This window comes from Lonchura striata, chromosome Z (genome assembly GCF_050655825.1).
Source record: "Lonchura striata isolate lonStrDom1 chromosome Z, ASM5065582v1, whole genome shotgun sequence".
In the NCBI taxonomy this organism is placed as follows: Eukaryota; Metazoa; Chordata; class Aves; order Passeriformes; family Estrildidae; genus Lonchura; species Lonchura striata.
In genome coordinates, this window is record NC_140740.1 from 25,724,741 (window position 1) to 25,746,755 (window position 22,015).

A 22,015-nucleotide genomic window follows, 5' to 3' on the forward strand; every position below is an offset into this window, starting at 1 on the left:
CCCCATGGGAGTAAGAGGCCTGTGTTCTTGAAGCATTTTGCACTTGCCTTCCTCCATCGCTGTCTTTCAGCAATCAGCCAGCTGCAGATATGATGGGGAAGAAAACCACAAACCTTTCTCATTCATCACATTTGTGTTTATTTCTGAATTTTGTAATAGTTTAAATTCAAGAGGATCAATAAGGTACTTGCACATGAATGCAGCTCTCATGAACTCCACTGTCCTTTGTAGGCTTCAAAACCTGAAATACTTAATGTTACAAGAAAAAGGAAAATAACTGTAACTAAGGTCCCAGGGCCAGAGAATCCTTTGTTTTTTTAAACTGTTCAGGCTTGCTAGTTGGCAAGATTAGTTGAGCCTACATGTTGCATTCCAGATATTTTCACAAATAACACTTGCTCTATTTGGTAGGTCACTGTCATTATCCATCAACCCAAGCTTCAAAATTACAAATGCATGATCCCAGAAGCAGTAGCTTTCCAGGGAAATTGGGTGGAAAAAGACTGCAAGCAAACCCCTGGGTGCTGAACCACTTTTCTCTGCTGGTGGAAGGTACCTGCTCTAGCTGCAAGCATCTGAGTGAAATGTGTCTGTGTCCCTGGGTATTAGTGGGCTGGTAGAGGAAGCAGGCAGGACATCTCCCTGTTGTGATCACTCTGCAGAAAGCCTTTGGAGGAACATAAAAGCAATAACAAAGCAACTAAAAGAAGCAGCCAAGTGAGAAAAGTCTTTAGGGAGGAAACCAGAGAAGCAAAGCAGTGACTGCAAAACTGTGGCCAGCACATGCTGGTGCTCACAACATCCTAAGCAAGACTACTGCCTCTGTTCCAAATGTTGGCTTTCAACAGCAAATGAAAGACATGTTTATTGGCACGTTTAAATAAAAGAGAGTTCATGGTAATAGCATGTGGCATAGTAGAGCAATTTATGGGAACAATGTTGAGCCTGTGGTTAGCTGTTTTTCTGAACAGAGAACAGTTCTAAACTCTCTCTCTGCACAGAGATTGCTGTTTCTCCTGATGAGGTCTCAGCCACAGCAGCATAGCCAATTTAGAGATGACTGTTGGTCCCTTCCTGTGATTCATATTAATTTTGTAGCTAAAGTGTATTCCTTCTCCCTGCTGAGACAGCAGCTGCAACATGCAATAACACAGATGTAACATGCATTAGCAGCTGCAAGTGTGAAAGAACACAAATCAAGGACCAAAAATTCTCTCAGTCATCCCTCTGCTTTGCTCAGCTTAACATAATTTGGCATAAAGTATTTAAAAAACTGTGTGAGGTAACCTGCTTACATAGACTAAGTTTAGAAGGGGCAGGAACTGGAGTTTCCCTCAATTTGCATGCAACAGAAAAAAGAAGTGAGTCATGCTGAAATCCTGTTGATTAAAATGGTTCAGGAGGGAAAGATTATTTTTTTTGTTTTGTTTTTCAGCACTGAGGATGAAAATTTTTGTCTGCTGTTTACAGGGTCTGGATTGGTACAGCTAAAGCTGTTCTGACAGTGACACACAAAATACAGTCTTTGGCAAAAGGCAAGCTGTGTGGAAATCTATAGGGATTTTTTCACAGAGCTAGGATCCACCTGAAACTGATCTGCCTTGCAAAGTCATTGCCCTTGACAGACCTTGGTCTTCAACTGACCCCTGCATTGCAGGAGGATACTCTGATGGATTGCAGGGACAGGGGAAAGGTGTGCTCTGTGAGAAATGTATGCAGAGAAGGCAGAGGAAGGACGGCTGCTTTGCTGCGAGCAGGCGTGGCCACCAGGGATGTGTCAGGTAGGCAAAGGGGCCATTTGGAGCAAGGGTGACCAGGGACCAAACCAGGCAGGTACATGTGCCCCCACCACGTGTATCCATGCTTGCTGGGCACCTCCTCAAGGACACAACTATGGACAAGGCTTTCAGCTGTATTTGTTCTTTTGGTTCCCTACAACACTTTGCTTACAGGCAAGAAAGAGCAATAAGGATGTGTACCACATCCCTGCCTGAGAAAGCAGCTGTGCTGCATAAGTGCTTGAGCTGAACAGATACTGGAAAGACAGAAGGCTATTCTCTCTACCTGGAAGGCTTGGGGGTTCTGGCTGTGTGCTACAGAGAACCTCTGGGGTCAGACTGACATAGTTTTGCCTGTGTCATATTCACTGTCCCATTCTGGTAGCCACTAAACATATGGTAGGGATAACTGTTGCACTCTGAAGACTTACCACCTCTGTTTCACACAACAGAGTCTGAATTGGTGTCCTCAGAAGAAAAATTAAAATATGTGGGCTAGCCCTGTGGCAGAAAGGGTATCCCACCTCACTGATGACAAAGATACCTGTGTGCTCTGAGATGCTGCATCCCCTCTTCCACCTCTGTCACCTGAAAACTGTCCTCTTTATTGCCTTGTGCCAGGAGCATCACTGTGGGGCAAGGCAGGGGTGCCAGGGAGCACTGTCTTCCCAGCAGCAGTAGAAAGGGACCCGAGGGACCTGGCATTGCTTCTACCACACCTTCCCCTTTTTCCTCCTTCCCAGGTTAGCAATTTCAGCCTTCCACACTACCCAGACTCTTCTCCCTGTTGTGTCCATCCAGGAAGTGGTGCACACAGAAGAGAAGTGATGGGGAAGAACTCCAGAAAACACAGAAATATTACATTAAATAGGTTGAATAATTCTAGAGGATTATTACCCATTTTCTCCTAAGCCTTCTTGTTCCTTCAACTTCCCTCCCCACCAGGATAAATCATGTGGTTTATGCCTGTATTTATGAAGAAAAAGCCTGTTCTTTCACTTCCAACAGTTTTCAAGCACAATATAATTTAAAAAAAATCTCTTGTGCTTATTCAGGGACACATGTTTATGAAAGGAGGTGTGTGTGGGAAGCAAGCACAGCAAATAAGTACAAAAAGAGAAAGAGGAGGAGACAGGCAAATGTATGCTAAACTCTGTGGTGTATTCTCTTGGTTCACTTACAGTCCCTTTTTTTTTTTTTTTTCCTGTCCCTTGCAATTTCAAAAATCTCTTCACAATAATGAATTGGGACTCAGTCAAGAAAAGGGAACCAGTAAACCATTTTAGAAAGACCAGGTCTTTTCTGTCAACAGAATAATTCACATTTATTGGGCTAGCAAAATCTTAAACTTTTGGCCTTATAATCTGAAACATTTGACCTTGTACTTTGTGCCTTATAAATAGGAAGTTAAAATCTGGGAAATAACAATACTGAGAAAACACTGAGAAAAACCATATAGGTAGGAAAATCAGATATATTACATGCAGAAATGTTTGCTTGCCTGAGTTATTGCCAGTAATCAGGGTTATTGACTTCTAAATATTTAGCCCTGATTAGACTGGTTGCTATAAAACATGTGTGTCTTAAAAGATGAGAGGACATTAGCTACCCCAAAGATTTTCTGCTGCAATCAGAAACCTGGTGCAATCTAACATCTGACTGAGTAAGTCAGGAAAATGGCACTGCTGCTAAGCTTGTAAGCCTCTCCTTCTTTTTGTCGCCATTTCTGTCTCCTTTGAGTCATGCCCACAACTCACATGAAGTTGTGAATCACAGCAATAAAAATATATAACCAAGAAAAAGAATACTGACAGAGCACGTCCACCAGGTTTTTTATGGAAAATTATCTATTCTTCTAAAGGCAATCTATCAGAGGCCTTTAAAATCCCTATGGACACACCAGAATACACCAGTGTGGATACATAATTTGACTCCTCTGCAAGAAATCCCTGTTCATGTGGCTGTGCCTGCTATGCACAGTGCACAGTGGGCTGAGGGGATGGGGTTAGCAGCAGACAGACACAACCAGTGGCATCACGAGTGCACCCTGACAGCTCACCCAAAACTCACTGCTCACTGGCTCTCAACCCCAAAATAATATCCTTTTGGAGTCTGGTTTTCAGAACACCAGCCACAGTCCCTCTACAGCCCAAATATGTATCTGAAAGACTGTGTCACGTAAAAACCTTGTGGGGATGTGGCATTGCTCCTGTGCATTTTCTTTTTCTTTTTCTTTTTCTTTTTCTTTTTCTTTTTCTTTTTCTTTTTCTTTTCTTTTTCTTTTTCTTTTTCTTTTTCTTTTTCTTTTTCTTTTTCTTTTTCTTTTTCTTTTTCTTTCTCTTTTTATTTTTCTTTTTCTCTGTATCTTTCTTTTTCTTCCTGCACCACTCCCAAACACTCTGAATCAGACAGGCTTGATATCTCTGCCTGTCAGAGAAGACAAAAGAAATTTGTCTTTTGTTTTGTTTCAAGTTTCTGGTTTTCAAGCTACAGTAACACAAAGTATAAATAACAAAATGTTACTGTACAATAGGATCACATGCTATAGTACTTATTTTTCCAAATGGTAGCTGCTGATATGTACTATGTTCTTGGAATTACTTCATGCATGAAGTCAACACTGAAGTTCTTGCTGGCCGAAGTTTCTGTCTTCAGCTCTGGTTTTAGTTCATCAATATCACAGCACTGAGTAGGGAGCCCAGCAATAGGATTCTGTCATTTGTTCAAAAGGCACTTGGGGGCTTAAAAAGTGTTTCCATAAAAAGTATTTGAACAAAGACAAGTGCAGACCATGAAGCAAACTCTTGGTGACATTGCGCTAGCAAAGAATCAGGGTGTGAGAGGAGGCACAGGTATGCAGAGAGCACTCCACCTTCCTTTCCAGGATGTGTTTTATGGGAGCAAGCTATACGAACACATAGAAGCCTTCTGGTATCTCAGCTGGGAAAGAACTGGAACACCTCAGAACTGACTGATGGAAGCAGAATCAAATCTCCATCTGACCTTCCATCTGACTAAATGACCCCAAGCCCTCACTCCTCCCAACCTGGTCACCAGCTGAGCATGTGTTGGAAGACTGTGCTTCCAGTAATAAGTGAGCAGGCCAGGGGTCTTCTTACTGGTGTGGAAATACCTCTGTAAGTGATGAAATGCCAGTGCTCACTTGACACTGTTCCCATATGGTAGTTCTTGCAGAACCCTGACACTATGCCTGGCAGGGTGCTGATGTTTTGGGGTTACTTGGGAAAAGACACTTTAGCTATAGTACAAAGTTTATACAGAAAACTGCTTCAAAGCACCTGAAGTTGGGAGTTGGGATGAATAGTTGTCCTGGTTTGGACACCACCTGATTTGGACACCACCAGGACAATAGCCTACAAGGTAAGCACATCATAATAATATTGGCGGCTTTGCTGGAAAAACCACTGAAGTCCACTTTAAGTAAGGGACAAAACTGCAATATTTGTACAACAGGAAAGGTGGAGAAAGAGTGAAACAGAGACAGGAAAATTCACTTACTTGGACAACAGTTTCAGTGTAACTATTCTTTCTTATTTCTATTTTTTCCTCTCTCTCTATCTCTCTGATATATAATCTTCCTGCTTCAGCAAAACTACTACTGACTGACTTCAGCTGCTGCCTTTGAGATTATTTTAATCGCTAGGTCTTTAGCCACTAGTCTGCCAAAATTGTTCAGTGGCTTTCATCCTTTTGCAGATCACAAGGGCCCCACCAACAAAAAGCACAAGCAGGAACAGCCCTATGGTCACTCAGACTTGCACTGGTGAAGGCATCCCACTGAAGAACACTGCACACCTGGAGCACACAGCTCTATCTGGCTCCTGGATACAAACAGGAGGATGGTCAGGGAGAAGTGGCAGACAAGACATAATGACATCCCTGGAGCCATTGAGAATGCTGCAACACCAGCAAATTTCTGCCTTGCTGCTTAAAATCACTTCCATGCACTTCCTTCCTGTGCCACAGTGCTCTTAAGCCTCCCGTAAATAAAACCACACAAAGTGAAGTCTAACCAAAATGAAAAATTCTGAAAAAAAAAAAAAAGTTAACTTCAGTGTTCCCCAGTACACATTAAGAAATAGTTGCCAGACAAAATAACTAAACTAAAGCACGATGAGGCCGTCAGGATTAGTTTAGGCAGCATTAATCAAACGATTATTGCTGATATCCCTACTCAGACTGCTGAACCTGGGTTTGCCACTTTTCATAAGAAATGCCTGTACAAGCTCACAAGCTCAGAATGCTGAGCTTGTGCAAGTAAGAGGTTTCTGTCCTGGCACAGGACAGAATGGGACCTTCCAGGTTGCTTGAGGCAGGGAGCCCTCCAATGAGCAGACCTGAGGGAAACAGGCAGCAAACTCCCAGGAGATTCAGGGCTGAAGGACTGGCACTAAGATACCATGCTTTAACATGGAAGCTTGCCCATGCTACTGCTTCTCAGATGGCTGGTGTTTTGATAAGGATCAGATAAGGTGTATGGAGAAGGATGCATGGGTGTCGCCCCCAGGAGAAATGCTGTTGCACAGGCCAGACAAAAAATTACTTTAGACCTTGCTGCAGAGGAGCTGCACAGGTGGGTGCAGAAGGCTGCTAAAAGACAGTGTGCAACCACCTTTACCTTGGTCAGCTGCAGCCTTGCAAACAGCCAAAAACCCCTTTGTATCCATCTGCTTTTCTCCCTTTACCATCCTGCTTCTCTGTCTCCACACCACTGCAGTGACATAAGCTTTCCATGTGTGGACAGAGCAGGTGGCCAAATTTGTTCTTGCACAGGGCACAAACCCAAGACACACTAAAAATTGTTGCTGACATCCAGGGTCAGGTATGAAAGCACTGATGTTTCCTACAGCTGAGTGCTGTGTGCCTTCAAAGCATAGCATGGATGTTTCCTGCTGCTTAGCCTCTTGCAGTCCAATAACCAGGGGAAATCATCTAAGCACTAGTGGTCTCCCAGAAGAGCTGAAATTAACTCAGCCTGGGGCCTCTGCGTTATTGGGGGATGTTTCAGATGGGTGATGCTGCTAGAGCTGTGCTACCAGTAATAGTCCTGATCTCTTCATATTAAGAGAGACTCTGCTGACCTCCAGTCTTCCTCATCTAACAGATACACCAGGGCTCACCTGGAAATTTGTGCATCATCATGAGTAATGCAGAGATCAAAAAGGATTAATTTTGCTGGTTTTCTTGGAGAGACCTTCAAGTTGCCAGAAGCAAAACAGAGTATTTCTTGAGCTGCAGATACACCAAGAACTGAAGATGTGTGACAGCACCTTCCCTAATTCTGCCAGACCACATCATCCCACACTCATGGTACTGAGCCCTGCATTGAGTCATTCCAGGGAGGTGTCAAGCCAGTACAGAGCTGTCCAGAGGTGTGTGCAAAGTGCTGGTGCTGACAAAAAAATAGAGTGAGGAGGAAGAGATGTTGTTGAAGTGCAGCAATTCCTTTTTCCATTAAGTCAACTAGACTGAGTAAGTTAAATCCTTTTCCAGGTAGGTATTTCCTGCTCTGTGTCAAGAAGTAATTGCTCATCCACTGAGTTGCATCATTTAAGCCAAGGGAACATGTATCCACAAAGAGTGCTACTGAATTAATGGAAAAAGGCATCTCTACCAGGAGTTGCAGGCAAATTCATTATCCATGGTGAGAAGCTAATCATCTGGAGAAGAGAAGAAATAGGATTTGTACATATTTTCAGACTGTTTTAAAGTGTTTCATCTGCTTAAAAGGCTGATGAATTTCCTGATTTCAACACTCTACTGACTGTTGCAGCTGTCTGTATGTGGAATTCCACCATCTATTTTGTATTAAAGAAGAATTTTTTTCCCTCACAGCTAAATAAGATGCTGAAAGCCCCCACTGTGGAAAAAACAAAGAGCAAAGCAGTGTTTTTCCAGATTTCCTATTTCATGACACGTTGGAGCAATATTTACAGAAAGACAGCCCAACCATGAAAACCCCCAAACACCTATTTTTTCATGCTTCTTCCCAACTTCTGATCCTCAGATGTGGGTGAACAAGGGTCAGAAAACTAGTGGGAGGAGCAAAAGCTCATACAAGTATAATGGGAGTATTAGGACTCCAGAACATCCACTCCAAGGAAATCCACGTGAGTTTCAGGGACCCTGTTCATCTCCCCACAGCGCTGCCGCTGGATCCACAGCCAGTTGGAAAACAGATGGTGGCATCCATCAGGAACAGGGCAAAATCAACAGAACTTGCTCAGTCCCCTGAGCCATCCAGGGCTGGTACTTAGGCTGGGTCTTGTCTGTGAGGTGTGTTTGGGGCCCGAGACTCCTGTGCCTCCAGGAGCCTGGTACTACCCAGCACAAATGCTGGTACAAATATCACTTGTATGTCTTACAGCCTGGGCTCTACTCTTGCAGCCCCCCAGCCCTGTTTCCCAAATAAGCTACAGAATCAGGTTGCTTATAACCTCAGGATACAGGTACCAGATTTGTTACTTATTAACAGAGGAGATCTCGTGAGCAAAGTGGAGATGAGTGGCCACAGTGGTCACAGAAGGTGACATTAAAGGGGAGTGGATGGATGAAGGGGTTCTGTGTGAGGTAAGAAAGGTGGAAAGAGGTATGGAATGCAAGAAGAGCAGGGGCAGCAGTGATCCACAGCAGTGTCCTAATTTGTATGGAGATCAGCAGACGGAATGTAAGGGTCTGTGTGCATGCATTTAGCTGATGGAAACATGAGATAATGTGTTATTAGCTTGGCCTGTAATAAAAGGAGATTACACAATGCTGTTATTGTCACAGGCAGAGTGTGCTCTCTGAAACTCACAGCAGTCTGGTTTATATTCAGAGATTTCACACAAATGTTGGCAATTAACATCTTTCATTCCTGTGCTCAATGTCAGAAACAGTAAGTCTTAATCAGGTTGATGTGTTGATGACTTGCACAGGGTCTAAGTTTATAATACTCAGGCTTCTGGCATGGATTTTCTTATTAAAAATAGCATTACTTTAGTAAGGAAAATACCATTAAAAAGAGAGCCAAAACTTTCTAAGTGTGGTTCTGGTGATACAGCCATGAAGAAATAGACGTATTCTGCATTCAAACAGCATCAAACAAAAAATTTAGCATGGGAATAGTGGAAGAGAAGATCCGCAGAATCAGGGATGCTGCTGTTTGCCCTGAAGTGGGAAAAAATAATCAACAAGAACGGGCTAGAGAGGCAGAGGAGAAAATAAATATTTCTCCAGAGTAAAACAAGGTTATTCTTGATGCTGATACAGTGAAGTCTATTCAGTTGGGGGAAAAAAACAGGGATTGTTGCACAAGAAAAGCCTGTAGGAGATCCCAGAGATCCCGAGTAATCAGACAAGACAGTTTTACACCATATAAAGCCATTGCAGTCATCTGTCTCTCTGCCTTCTACATGTTGTCCACACACCCTTGTCCAGAATTACCACAGCTGCAGATTTGGCTGCATTTCCACAATGGATCCCATTTAATATTCAAGATTCTATAAAAATAGCCAATGGATGGATCAAGTTCATCTCAGGGACTGCCTTGGATCAAGTGTGGTTGTAAGTTGAGAAGTGGAAGAATAGTTGTGCAAATGTGTTGTCTGAGCAAATGTGGGTTTTGGAGGAAGATTTCCCATAGTCCAAAAGAGGGGCTATGTGTTCTTAGGTGCACCATCATGGTGATATGACAATAACTTCACTTTGTGATGGCTTCATATCACAGCAAGTGATGTATAATTCTGTCTTGTTCAGGCTGATCTGTTCTCTTATAATTTCAACAAGAATTTACTTGTGCAAGCTTTATAAATATTAGCTATTTTAGTCTCTCTTCATTTCAGAAGATATTTCTTCAGCTTTTTGTAGTTTGGATTCATGAGAAGTATTTGCCTTGGATGCATAAGGATTTTTTGCTTTGCATTTGTCCTCAACTAAAAATTTCTCCCTCCTGAAACTTCAGAGGGTCATGGGCAAAAAGCAAATATGTTCATACAAAGTTCACCGCACCTACATCTCTTCTGACGTGCTCTAATTGTTCTGCCTATTAACTGTAACCACAAACTTCTGTCACTTGGTGCTTAGACCAGACTGTAAACCATGCTGGCCAGAAGAAACACACACAGAATCACTCTGCTACTTGATCTGCTGGGCCACCTGATCTTCCAAGGCCAGTGCTAGGTAAATAACAATAAACAATAAACAAAAAAATTAAAAATAAATATAAAAATAAACAATAAACAATAAATAATAAATAATAAATAATAAATAATAAATAATAAATAATAAATGTGGGTGTCCACTTCTGCAAGGGCTGAGGATTCTTCTTGTGTCTGTGGAAGCATCTTCACAAAAACCACCCTGCTTTTCTGCTCCCTGCAGAGGTGAAGAGTGAGAGCACAAAACAGTCTTCCAAAAGGTAGATAGTAGCAGCTGGCAAGGTGGAGAGAGTAAAGACTCTCTCAGTTCACCATAAATGGAGGAGGGCAAAGGTATCTGTAGCTAAAAATAACTTGCCTGAAAAAAAGGCTGCAGACTTCAGTTGTTAACACATCAGGTGTTGGTCTTTTGTCACAACTAGAGGAACTGGCAAACCCCAGGGTGCAAAAGGACAGTTGCTGAATGGGATATTTTTAAGGATATGATGGCATGGATGATTAAATGCTTCAGAAATGATAGCAAAGTCCACAGCCACACAATGAGACATCCAGAAGCACACACTAGCAGCTGCTTGTCCATGACAAGTCCTCTTGCAGGACTGTTCTCACTGCTGCTTGTACATGAGTAGCCCTCCCCTTTCATAGAGGAGGATGCAGCCAGGGCTGTGACATGCGGCAAAATTGGTCTGTCAAAGTAGGCACCATGCTGTGGGACAGAAGCTTCTGGGAGAAACAGAGGTTGTGGAAAAAGGTAACTTGCAAATTCAAAGCTTTCTCCCTTGGGAGTCTGTCCTGTTTTCAGCTAGGATAGAGTTAATTTTTTCCTTAATAGCTGGTGCAGTGCTCTATTTTGGATTCAGAGTTGAAATGATGTTGAAAACACACTGATGTCTTGTCTGTTGTTAAGCTTATCCTAAATGAAGGATTGTTCAGTGTTTTGATCATGGACTGATCTACAGTAGTGGATCTACTGGCAGTTGATGTGATATACCTTTCTCAGAAGAGGAAAAGCCTTTTTTGCACAGCAGTGCTGATTTTTAGACCTTTGAACTAGATTGGAAGGGGGAATGGGAAAAAATCAGTTACCAGTGATATGCAGCAAGATAGTGCACCAAAATTTGAGGGACATAGTGCTGATGAGATGCTTCAATTGGCTCCACAAGGTGACAGCTGCAATGAACCACACCTGAAACCCTTCTATACCAACACGTGTAGCATGAGGAACAAGGAAGAGGAAGCAGAAGCCTTGGCCCGGTGGCAGAGATATGCTATCACTGGGATAAGCAAAACTGGTGGGATGAGTCCTGTAACCGCTGTGCCAGGATGGATAGCTGTAGACTCTTCAGCAGGAACAGGCTGTGCAGGTGAGGTGGAGGTGGTGTAGCACGGTAAGTAATGGAGAGGCTGGAATGTGTATGAAGTTTGCAGTTGGCAAATTCTCCATACCTGAGAGCCTCTGGGTAAGGATTAAAGGATAAATAAATAATGCAGATGTCATCGTGGGAGCCTGTTATAGGCCGTGCAGCCAGGAAGGCAGGACAATGACACTGATGAACTATTCTTTGAGAAACTAAGGGACACCTCCAAATCATCTGCCCTTGTCCTTATGGGGGACTTCAGCTTGCTAGGTATTAACTGGAAATATCACACAGCTGACACAATCAGATCAGGAAGAGTGCTAAAACACCTGGAATATAACCTCAAGATACAAGTACCAGATTTGTTACTTATTAACAGAGGAGATCTCATGAGCAAAGCGGAGACGAGTGGCTGCCTTGGCCACAGTGATCACAGAACAATTGCTATCAGGAGAAAAAGTGCCAGCAAAACCTCAACTCTGGACATGAGGAGAACAAACTTTAGGCTGCTCAGGGCACTGGTGAGTAAAGTCCCCTGGGAAAATGCTTTTGCTGGTGCCCAGGTCCATCAGTGCTGGTCAAACATCAATGCCTAAGGGCACAGGAGAGACAATTCCCAAATGCTGGAAGTCAAGCAGAAAAGGCAGAAGGCCAGCTTGCCTGAACAGGGATCTTCTTGTGAATCTATGGCAAAACCAGCAGGTGTATGGCCAGAGGAAGCAAGGTCAGGTGACATGGGAGCAATAAACAGATTTTTTTTTTTTCCTACTGTAAGAATAAAATTCATGAAACCAAAGCTCACTTGAAGTTATAACTAGCCAATACTAGGGGGAGCAACAAAAACAGTTTTTAAAGATATATTAATTGGAAAAGGGAGTGCAGAAATTACATCAGCCCATTACAGGAGAGGATGGGCATCTCATAAACCTGGATACAGACAAGGCAGTTTAATGAATTCTTTGCTTTGGTCTTCAACACCAGTGACAGAATCTGGGAACTGCAGTGGCCTGAGCTGGATTACCATGGCCAAGAGAATGATGAACTCCTAGCCAATCTTGAACTAGTGTGGGATTTGCTGCTCTGGCTGAATCCCTGTAAGTTTATGGTGCCTGATGGGGTTCACCCAATAGTACTGGCTGATGTAATTGCAAGGCCTCTCTCAGTGATTTTTGAACAGCTTTGGAAACCCAGAGAGATGTCAGTTGATTGGAATCTGGTGAACATTGTCCAAATTGTCAAGAAGGGCAAGAAGGATGACCCTGGAAACTACAGGCTTATCAGTCTCACTTCAGTGTTCAGTAAAAGTACTGAAAGACTATTCTGGGAAGTATTGAAAAACACCTGAAGAGCAACACAGTCACTGGTCACAGCCAGTATGGCTTCATGAGGGGAAAGTCCTGCTTCTAAAACCTGATTTCCTTTCATGACAAGATAACCCAACTAGCTGATCAAGGGAAGCCAGCTGATGTAATCTCTCTGGATTTCAGTAAAGCCTTTGATGCTGCCTCTCCCAGGATCCTTCTGCACAAACTGTCCAGCTCGTGGCTGGATAAACAAATTATGTGGTGGGTGAGCAGCTGGCTCAGGGGTCAGGCACAAAGGGTTACAGTGAATGGGGGGACATCAGACTGGTGACCTGTCACTGGGGGGATTCCACAGGGCTCCATCCTCAGCCCTGTGCTCTTTGTCTTCATAAGTGGCTTGGACTCAGGACTGGAAGGGATACTGAGTTCACAGATGATACAAAACTGGGAGGAGCAGCTGACTCCCTCAAAGGCAGGCAGGCCCTGCAGAGACACCTTGACAAATGAGGGGACTGGGAAGGCACCAGCTCTATGAAATTCAACAAGGGAAAGTGCCAGATTCTGTATCTGGGATGGGGCAACCCTGGGTGTACAGACAGACAAACAAACGACAGGCTGGAAAGCAGAAATGAGTGCAGGAAAGGAACCTGGGGGTCCTGGTTGAAGCTGAACATGAGCCAGCAGTGCCCTGGCAGCCAAGAAGCCCAAACATATCCTGGGGTGGATCAGGCACAGCATCACAGCCAGGAAAGGGAGGGATTGTCCTGCTCTGCTCTGCACTGGGGCAACCTCACCTCCAGTGCTGGGGGCAGTTCTGGGTGCCGCAACACAAAAACACATTGAGTTGTTAGAGAGTGTCCAAAGGAGGGCCATGAGGAAGGTGAAGGTTCTGGAAGAGAAGCCTGTGAGAAGTGGCTGAGGTTACTAGGCCTGGAGAAGAGGAGACTGAGGGGAGACCTCACTGCAGATACAACTCCCTTGGGGAAGAGGGGAGGCAGACACTGATTTCTTCTCTCTGGCGACCATGACAGGACCTGTCACTGGGGGAATTGCCTGTAGCTGTGTGATGTGAGGTTTAGAACAAAATTTTACTTTTCTTTCCAATCCTCCTCCCCAACAAGTGGTCAGGGGGAGTGAATGATCAGCTGTATGGTCCTTAATTGCTGTCTAGGTTTAAAATATGAGAGAGTCCCAACTCCTTTGCACATGCTGTAAAAATTGTAAAGTATTTCCACCATCAGCTGGCCTCTCTGGTAGATTGCCCTCCAGCAATGGAGGGCAGTCTACCCCTAAGATTGCTCTGTGCCTCTTTCAGCCTCTCCTGCTTCTTCTTCAGCAGACACTTGCCTCCTGCAACAACCACAAGACACTGAAGGATCCTCTGCCCAGAAAGCCCAGGGCCTAATTTACCCTGTAAGCCTGGTCAGCATGCCTAGATTTCCATTAACTGATAGTGACTAATCAGTCATTGTAGAAAAATCAATGTGGGACCATGATGGAGGCTCAAAAGTCTGTGGCTTCAGTGGTGACTCATCCTGGAAAGACCTAGATTAGCTGGTGAAATTAGACCCAAACTTTCCATTGATAGCCAGCTAAAAACCCTCCGTGATTTTCTTCTGAACTGCAACAATATTTAAATAGCAGGCAAGGCAGACAAGGCCTAAATCTTGCAACTTCATGTGCATGACATTAACCTTTGCTAGTGTACCTGAATCATATTAACCCTTGCTAGCTCTATGGAAAGAAGCTGCTCACACAAGAGCAATAGGTGGCAATATTAACAACACTTACAGGGGAAAAGGGAACAGACTGACTTGTATGGAAAGTATCTTGTTGAGATAAAAATGAGATAAAAATGGCTTTCAACACAAGATACTAGAAGATTTCTATCACAATGAAAAGAACACACAGTTTGAGTCTTAAGGTCACCAAGACAATGCCTCTGTTCTGGAGCTGAGTCCTCAGCGGAGTAGCAGACAAACATAAACACCACCAGATGATGTTTTGGGAGGCTACAGAGTAAAACCAGCAGAGGATGCAGGAATTACATGAATGGCAGGGAGACCCCAGCACAGGGGAGACCAGCCTCTGCCATCACAGAAGAAAACCTAAGTGGCATGAACATCCACCGTGCTGCAAAAGTCTCTGATGACAATCATTGCCTGGATCATGTCAAAGGTTAGAGGAGGCAGCTCTGGGAATAATTACTTTAGAGCAGCAGCAGTCATTGTTCAACCACAACCCTAAAGGTTTAATGAAACTGCAAAGCGAATGAATTTGAATAGTTGTGCAATCCAGCTGTGGTGATAAGGAAAACTGAAGCCTGTGTAAACATGTTATGACATTTCTGTCCCAAGCACATAATGAGTACAACATGCAGTTTGAGTCTTAAGATCATCAAGCCAATGCATCTGCAGCAAACTCATCCCTAGTGTAAGTTCTTGTACCATACACACTGCCATCCCCCCATCCATCCCCATTCTCTGGCACTTCAACCAATGAAGCTCAGCTACACTGGCCATCACACCACTTCAAGTCACACCACAGCATCAAAGCCTCAGGATGTTTTACATTTTTACTGAACCTTACATCCCGTAGCATTGTTTCAAACTTCTTTTCCATATTCGCCTTACATACCAACCTCTCTCCACTTTCCAATTTGTGATCCACTCTGCAACCTGCTTCACCTTACTCTCCAGCTAACTCCTTCCAAGTAGTATCAGACAGCTATCATGTTTTCTTGCAACTACAGGATAAACTACATTGAAACTCCTAATATAAAAGATATATATATAAAATTAAGGAAATATATATTTATATAAAGGAAAACAGTACACTGAGCCATAAACTCAACAAGACGACAGCATAGTCATCTAGAATATCACTGGACTGCATCACTGGCACTGTATACATCAGGACTAAACCCAGTATTATGAAAATATCAGAGATCTTGAGAGGAAAAAAAAGAACAAGCCTCACTTTTTGTTCTTATAAGACAGTCCTTGTTTTCTCCTCCTTTGAACTACCTCCTACAACCCTCACTAAAGCAAGGAAATGCTGAATGCTGTTGTCCTTCTCTGGCCAAGACTCAGGTACATCCTTCAGATGATAGCCTTTTGCTGAGAGAATGAATTCAGGGAATTACTATTCTTGCTAGAGTAAAAGCCACATACATTTTTATTGTACATAAGTATGGGATAGCATCTTTATGCTGATGCAACCCTAAGAACTGAAGATTATTTTTGAAGTGTCAAATGACATTGCTGTAAACCTGTAGTTTAAAACTATGCTTTAAACATGTTTATGTTTTAAAAACAACTATCTGGATTGTCCTGTTGTAAATGGCACTGAAGCATTGTCACTCCAGAGCACACAGAGCAGATCATCCACCTCCAGCAAGTACATGCAGACAAGCAAAAGGCATTCAGCATGCAGCCCAAGCTGGCTACACTGTCAGCCTCCATTTTTTGGTTTGTTTGCTCACATTGCAGGAGGACAGGAATTCGTGTATTTGGGAATAAATTCAGGAATTTGTATGTGTGTGTGAGACATCTAATCCAACACATAACTGGCATTTTCTAAAGGAGCATAATGAATATGTGTAAATTCTGCTTAGACAAAAACGGTTGTTCTTGAATAAGACAAAGGTCAGTCATTTTAACCATTGTTACAGCTGCCTTCAAATGCATTCCTGACCATGTAAAGTCAAAATGTGCAGCACTGAGGGCAAGCACTTTCCTGAAAGGAAGCAAATGACATCTGTGGTCACAAAATTTGCAAATTAGCTACCACTCAATCAATTTTGTGAGGAACATGTTAGACGTTTTGCCCAGAGACAGAATTTCAAATTGAGACATCAGCTGCAACAGATATTTTTTTTCCTGAGTCTTTTCTTTTCCCCACAAGGAGCTTATGTCTACTGCCTTGTGAGTTCCATGTTTTCAGAGATCAGATGTGGCTTCTCATCTCAGACGATCTAAGCCCTTCTATTCCAAGTTGCTGCAGATGATAAAAAAAAATGTGATTTTAAAAATCACATAAGTAAATCAGTAAGAACTCACACACTGACATTATAAAACAGACATAAAACTTCCTTAAAACCACAAAATCCAAATTAGTTGAAACTTCAGTTTACACTGAATTCAGAACATTCCAGTTCTCAAACAGTCAAATACATTAGAACTAGCCAAAGCAGGCCAGGTCCAAGTCTTAAAGTGTGGGATTCAGCTTTCAACAGGACTACATTTAGTGTGCATCTCAGTAAGGTAGCTGCTGTAGTGATAGGCAGCCTTGCTGCTCTGGGCAGCTCTGTTCTGCAAGACAGGTGACACTTAAAAAGGGAGCAAGTTGTTTCAATAAGGTTTCAATGAGTTTCAGTGACTTGAAACTCATCCCTTGAAGTATAAAATTGGCTACAACTACTCAGGTGTGTCCCCTGTTAGGTGTGCTATGACAGCCTTCACAAGAGGCTTACACCTGCAGCCAGGCTGTTAGCTGTGTCAATGCAGCTGCAACAGCTAATTGCAGAAACAGCTTTCTATTTCACCTGCACATTTTACAGGTGCTCCACAAAAGTGAGAGCCTATGCTTGAGCAGAGTATGGAGGTGAAGGAAAACACCTGGGTTTGCCTCAGACACTATCTTGCCCTGGGTTTGCTCTGTGACAGGCACTTGGAAGGCCTGATCCGTGAATAGTGCTCCCCACTATGAGTTAGATAATGCAACAAACCACAAGTCAAATTACTCCTTTCACATACTAAGCTACTTCCTCCAGCCCAAAAAAACTTCTGTATTTCAGGTCTGTTTCAGTACATCAGACAACCAACCAACCAAACATGCGCCTACATGTTTTCTTCAGTCTTATTCCCATTGCTAGTGAAGAAAGACCAAGGCACAGGCCCTGTCCCAGCTGTGGAATGCTTCTGGTGCCTCCCCATAGTGTTCTGTTCAGAATGATGACCAGAAAAGGGATATTTTGTTTTGCATTTTGATGATGAGTGCTGGTGCTTGGATCTGGCAGTATTCGTTTGTTTGGAATTAAAGGAGTGACATTACAATAGTGGTTTTCAATTTGCTTTTGTATCCAAAGCTTCCAGGTTCTCTAATAGAGGCAGAGACCCATATCTGGCAAGTGAAGCCCTTACGCAAAAAGTTTGTTCCACTGATTTATTTTCTGCTGGCCTGGTACACAGGAAACCACCAGTGCAGTGCAGAGTAGCACAGAAACCACAACCTGACATCTACTTGAAAAGAGAATCGTTAAATTGCACTGAAAATGAAACTCTCCAAACATGCAATGTTTGACTGAGTTCAGCAGAGAACATTCAGCATATTGAAATGAAAATGAAAAACTCACACAACTGAATCCCTCTCGCTGAACAGAATCACTAGGTTGGAAGAGACATTTAAGATCAGCCCTAACACCTCAACTAAACCATGGCACCAAGTGCCACATCCAATCCCTTCTGTTCTCTCAGTTGGTTCATGCTTTTGATGGTTTCCCATGCAGGTTTCTTTACCTTTTCTTTCTGGGCTTCCTGTATAAGAGACATGGATGTACAGGAGTAAGTCCAGAAAGATGACGAAGAGCCTGGAGCTGTATTTCCAAGCATTCCTGGCACCTCTCTGCAGAAGAATCAGTAACTTTGAGAGCATGCTAGGCATATGCAAGGACCATCTTCTGAAGGCCAAGCCCAGGGACAACAAGCTCATGCCATTTGCAATTACCAAACGCCACGTAATTTGTAATTTGCCCTAGCCCTGGTATTTTTATTCAGTTTAAACTGTGAAACAAGCATGAACTCCCAGTAGGTCCAAAATATTAAGGAGTTCAAGAAGACAAATGTGGATGTTCTAGTTACCTTCCTCTAGCACATGCCACAAGATGACATGTGACAGCATGCAGTGTCATACACTGTGGATCTCTGGATGAGACTGGCAATGATCCAAAGGTGCCAAAGCTGACAGTCCTTACTCTTTCTATGTAGGAGGGTCAGTACCTGCTGTGCATGGTGCCCCTAATGCCTCAGGGCATAGACTGGGCCCTGGCCCCACTGAGCAGTGACTTCCAGCCATCCTGGACATCTGGCCCCACAGCACAGAGGCCTCTGAACAGCCCTTTTCCAACATTTACCAGAAGAGCACAATGACTCCTAGACAGAAGATCTGGAAGCTGGTAGTCAAAGTGATCAGTGGTGTTTGCAACCTGGGTTTGAGGGCTGTAGCCCACTTCTTCCTCTTCCTGGGAAGCACAGTGCCAGCTGCACTGCAGGATGTGCTTCCCAGGCCAGTGTTTCTCCCACTGGTTTTGCCCATTCTGCAAAATCCACCCTCTGCATATTACTCCTACCTCTCAGGCTGGTCAGCCTCAGCCACCAACCAGCAGATTTCCAAGATGTTTCCAGAACTGCAATTTTCTGCACTTTATTTAGTCAAAATTATATCTAGACCTTTCCAGATACACTTTGATAACTCCTCAGGGCCAGAAAGTTTTCCTTTGATGCTTTGTCTTGGACTTTTGGAGGGAGGTGAGGAAAACTGGAAATTTCAGGACTTCTAGAAAATAGCAGCTTTACCAACTCCCCTCCAAAATAGATACGCTTTTGTTTCTCTTTTGAAGTGAAAACATTTGTTAATTTACTTACTGCATTGATTTCTATGCATGCTCATTACTTCACAGGAAGAAATCTTGGGAAGAAAAACTGCAAGGAGACTAAAGTATTTCCTCTTTTCCAAACCTGCAAAAACACAGCTGTGATTTGACATGCAGTATAAAAATACTAATATTCCATTTCTATTCTAAGGACTGCCAGGTCACCAATATTACGATGGTTGCACCATTAGAAAACTGTACCACCTACAATTTTGTCCATAGCCATTTCTCACAAGCAAGCTATGACACATGAATATATGAGAGTAGTTTGCAAACACGTGCTGACACATAAGAGGCAGACTGACAGCCTGTCCCCATACAGCCCATTTGATGCCAGAGTGGACTTTCTGCAAAGAAAAACTAGGCTGTTTGATGGAGCTTAGCTGTGTCTTCCTGAAGTGGTCTTGACCAGGGTGGGGCATCAAGAGAAAACAACCCCTCTGTCACCATTTGCAGCACAAACTCAAGGGCCATTTTTCACATGGTGACAGCTAAAACTGCTGACAATGTCACTATCATGGCAGGGTGTGGAAGACATACGAGCAGGATGTCCCAAGGTCTGCTTGCAACATGTCCAGGTTTTTCTGATAGTAAATGCTGAACAAAATCCACAGTACAACCACAGCCAGAGATATATTGGCTTGGCACATAACTTCTTTCAAGGAGTTTTTTTTAATGAAAGGCCCTCTACCACACAGAATTGTTAAGCCTTGTTCCACAGGTTTATCTTAGGTCATTGCTATGCACTAGCATATAAGAATTTTCTTTTGAGCTGCAATCTGAAGGTTTTGGACTGATTTCATGCAGAAGTTTCCAGGATTTAGAAGCTTTCTTTTTTTGGGTTTTTTTTTTTTTTTTTTTTTTTTTTTAATCTTTACTTTCTGCCTTTTTTTTTTTTTTTCAGTGCATAAGAAGAAACATTTATTTGAAAAATTTCCTTCCAAAATTATCTCAGCTTGAGGAGTTATGCTGCAGCTAGCTTCCATGCCTGCATATTCCACAGACTTACTACTTTTATTCCTTCCACAAAGCTTTAATTTATGACTCATCACACTGTAAAGCTGTGGTAGAAAGAGGCCAAGGACTGTTTCAAGACAAATAGCACTAAAGATATGCCTGTGCAGGCTGCTTCCTTTCTCAGGAAGTTTATCTTTTTGCTTTTCTCTCTTATTTTCCTTTCTGTTCTATTCAACAAGGTGAAATCAATCAGTGCTGCGCGTGAAACAAAAATCCAACAGGCAACAGTGATGATCAACCACAGACTTGCACTAATAAACATCAGTCATACTCACTGCTTAGAGAGATATTTTACTTTATACTGGAGTCTCACACCTAACCTCCCACTCCTTTATCAGGCCTTACAGTGGAGGCGACCTTAGCTTAGCCATTTTGTCTTGCTTTGCAGCTAAAACAGTCCACTGTGACAGTAGAAAGACCCCATATTGAGCAAATATTAGCCTGCTTGTCCTTCCTGACTGCTGTCAGAGTTGTAGAATTTATTGCTGGAACCTTTGGCTAGTGTTCAGAAGGCAAATCAGGGACAGACCATGTTTGCCCACTGACAGAAGGTTTATCTCACAGCATTGCTATCTGTGAGCGCAGATGGCTCTGGAACAGTTCTCATGTGCATGTGAGTTTACTGGTCCTTAACTTCTTCTGATAATCAGCAGTTTCCTGGGATGTGAGGTGTTGCCCTCCAGGTGCCTGTCCATTGGTATCTTGGAAGAACATACATGGGAAATATTTGCTTCACACCTGAGATCCAGTCTGTGGTTAAACACTGTCTCTCCCGGTGCTGATAATCTGCTGTTTGTTCTGGCATTGGTAAACAGTTTTCATGCTCCAAAATGCAGATCTGAGAAAATCTGCAAGCTGGTCAGCAGCTCCAGAGAGGTGTGAACCTTCTCTCCAGCATGAGGGATTACAAGTTCTTGTCATTTCTCTGGAGGCATACTGAGCTTTACAGGAACTGGACTTGCACAAAACAGATGTGTTATCTGGCAGTGGGTTGGAATAAGCTGCTAAGTATTGCTATTTCCTAGCCAGACGGCAAGGGGATGAGTAATGTTTACACAACAAGAGCAGCTGGGCAGAGGATGTTTTTCATGTGCTTCTCCTAAGTGGCAGCACTGACAAGTCTTGAATTACTGCTACAAGCATAACTCTGTTAAGTATGCTTCAGAAAGCCCCACATTTTGGAAACTGCATTACCTTCATCCTTTGAAAAAAAGAAAAAGAATAAGAAAAACAGATCTCTGTAGTACTCAGCATGTGCCAACTGAATAACCACAGCACCATTTTCTGTGAGGACAGGCTGCTGCTTTTTCCCACCTGACTTCACAGCAGAGACTTCCAAGACCATGAAAAAGTAAAGGGAGCTTTCATAAGAGTCACTAACAGATTTACTCCTCTTGGTAGGAGAGGCCCATTCACCAAGATGTCTGGAGAGTGTGTACCTGTTTTTGGGAGCATGCTGCACCACAGATGTGGCCCTGGGCAGTGCAGCACCACTAGTAGCTATGAAGGCTGCAGAGGTCTCTGTTTCATGTCCCCAGATGACCAGAGCTAGCCACGGGGACCAGAGCTAGCCATAGGGTAGCTGTGTACACAGAATAAGGAACAGGGTACTCTGATGAAAGGATACTAGTTGCTCCCAGCCTTTACCCCCAGGGTCCTGCCCTCTGTGTGAATATAAGACAGTTGGCTCTGTCTGAACTCCAGATTCAGCAAAATTTTTTGTCAACAACTCATGTCACAAGTGTTG

General features: G+C 43.2%; 1 long non-coding RNA gene across 1 annotated transcript in view; it reads right to left on the minus strand.

The window, feature by feature from the left end:
* LOC146763738 (uncharacterized) overlaps window positions 1-22,015 on the minus strand; it is a 65,398-nt gene that overhangs the window by 36,239 nt on the left and 7,144 nt on the right. The window contains exon 2 of the long non-coding RNA XR_014951425.1: window positions 1-21,469. This exon is cut by the window's left edge and continues 36,239 nt beyond it. This is a non-coding gene — a long non-coding RNA (uncharacterized LOC146763738). The remainder of the gene's footprint in view (window positions 21,470-22,015) is intronic.